Below are 2,645 nucleotides of genomic sequence, written 5' to 3' on the forward strand. Positions count from 1 at the left end.
AGAGATAGATATGACTTTCATAATAGTAACAACAAACATTAGAAACAAGGTTCTCAGAGAGACAGGAAGTCTGAGGGCCAGAGGGGAGAGGAGGGGACAGTGGGCCTCCTGACCACCCAGCCAGGCCAAGAGCTGGAGCAGGGGCCACAGTTGTTCCCCTGCACTTTAAAAATAGAAGTATGTCAGGTGCGGTGGCTCACACCTGTAATTCCAGCGCTTTGGGAGGCAGAGGCAGGCGCATCACTTGAGGTCAGGAGTTTAAGACCAGACTGGGAAATAAGGCAAGACCCATCTCTACTGAAAATACAAAAATTAGCTGGGCATGGTGGTGGGCGCCTGTAATCCCAGCTATTTGGGAGGCTGAGGCAGGAGAATCGCTTGAAACAGGAAGGTGGAGGTTGCAGTGAGCCGAGATTACATCGTTGCACTCCAGCCTGGGCAGTAAGAGTGAAACTCCGCCTCAAAACAAACAAAACAAAACAACAACAACAACAAAACAAATTCAGTGACATTTAGTACATTCACAATATGAGCAACCGGCCAGGCATGGTGGCTCACGCCTGTAATCCCAGCACTTTGGGAGGCTGAGGGGAGTGGATTGCCAGAGCTCAGGAGTTCGAGACCAGCCTGACCAACATGGTGAAACCCTGTCTCTACTAAAATACAAAAGTTAGCTGGGCGTGGTGGTGGGTGCCTGTAATCACAGCTACTCAGGAGGCTGAGGCAGGAGAATCGCTCGAATCTGGGAGGTGGAGGTTGCAGCGAGCTGAGATCACGCCACTGCACTCCTGCCTGGGCAAAAAGAGCAAAACTCCATCTCAAAAAAAAAAAAAAAAAAAAAGGGAGGGAGGAGGATTAGAGTCAGAGGAGGAGACGTGAGCCTGGAAGCAGAGGGTGGAGGGATGGGAGATCGCTGGCCTAGGAATGCCGCCAGCCTCTAGAAGTTGGACAAGGCAAAAGATGGACTCTGCCCTAGAACCTTCAGGATGAACACAACCTGGCCGACCCATTTTAGACTCTGACCTTCAGAACCGTAGGATGATAAATTTGTGTTGCTTGAAGCCACTGAATTTGTGGTAATGTTACGGCAGCATTGGGAAATTAATACATCAGGTGTGCGGCGGGCTAATGACTTAACCTCTCTAGCCTTCCGTTTCCTCGTCTGTAAAATGGAAAAAGCAGTAATACCCACGTTAGGATTGCTATGAGAAATAAACCAGGTGACACAGCATAGTACTAGGTGCAGAGCCTCACATTACCTGATATTTTTGAGTATGAAAATAGAGAATATAAGGACAGTGAGGACTCCTAGTACAACTGGCCTTCCGTATCCACAGGTTCCACATCTGTGGATTCAGCCAACCACAGACAGAAAATATTTGGAAAATAAATCACATCTGTACTGGACATGTACAGACTTTTTTGCTTGTTATTCCCTATACAATGTAACAATTATTTACCCAGCATACATTGTATTATACATACATATATATACATATATATATATATATATATTTTTTTTTTGAGACGGAGTCTCGCTCTGTCGCCCAGGCTGGAGGGCAGTGGCTGGATCTCAGCTCACTGCAAGCTCCACCTCCCGGGTTTACACCATTCTCCTGCCTCAGCCTCCCGACTAGCTGGGACTACAGGCATCTGCCACCTCGCCCGGCTAGTTTTTCGTATTGTTTTAGTAGAGCCGGGATTTCACCAGGATGGTCTCGATCTCCTGACCTTGTGATCCGCGCGTCTTGGCCTCCCAAAGTGCTGGGATTACAGGCTTGAGCCACCGCGCCCGGCCATTATACATATATATATATATTTTTTGAGACGGAGTCTTGCTCTGTCGTCCAGGCTAGAGTACAGTGGTGCCATCTTGGCTCACTGCAGCCTCTGCCTCCCAAGCGATTCTCCTGCTTCAGCCTCCCGAATAGCTGGGATTACAAGAGTGTGCCACCACACCCAGCTGATTTATTTTTTTTGAGACAGTCTTGCTCTGTCACCCAGGCTGGAGTGCAGTGGCACGATCTTGGCTCACTATAGCCTCCGCCTCCCAGGTTCAAGCAATTCTCCTGCCTCAGCCTCCCAAGTGGCGGAGATTATAGGTGCCTGCCAGTATGCCATGCTAATATTTGTATTTATTTTTATTTTTTTCAGATGGAGTCTTGCTCTGTTACCCAGGCTGGAGTGCAGTGGCGCGATCTCGGCTCACTGCAACCTCCACCTCCAGGGTTCAAGCAATTCTGCCTCAGCCTACCGAGTAGCTGGAACTATAGGTACACGCGCCACCATGCCCGGCTAATTTTTTGTATTTTTAGTAGAGATGATGTTTCGCCATGTTAGCCAGGATGGTCTTGGTCTCCTGACCTCGTGATCTGCCCGCCTCAGCCTCCCAAAGTGCTGGGATTATAGGCGTGAGCCACCGTACCTGGCCAATTTTGGTATTTTTATTTACCTTTTTTTTTGAGACAGAGGTTTGCTCTTATTGCCCAGGCTGGAGTGCAATGGTGTGATCTCAGCTCACCGTAGCCTCTGCCTCCCGGGTACAAGCAATTCTCCTAGTAGCTGGGATTACAGGAATGTGCCACCACACCCAGCTAATTTTGTATTTTTAGTAGAGACGTGGTTTCTCCATGTTGGTCAGGCTG

Source organism: Piliocolobus tephrosceles, chromosome 17, assembly GCF_002776525.5.
Source record: "Piliocolobus tephrosceles isolate RC106 chromosome 17, ASM277652v3, whole genome shotgun sequence".
NCBI lineage: Eukaryota > Metazoa > Chordata > Mammalia > Primates > Cercopithecidae > Piliocolobus > Piliocolobus tephrosceles.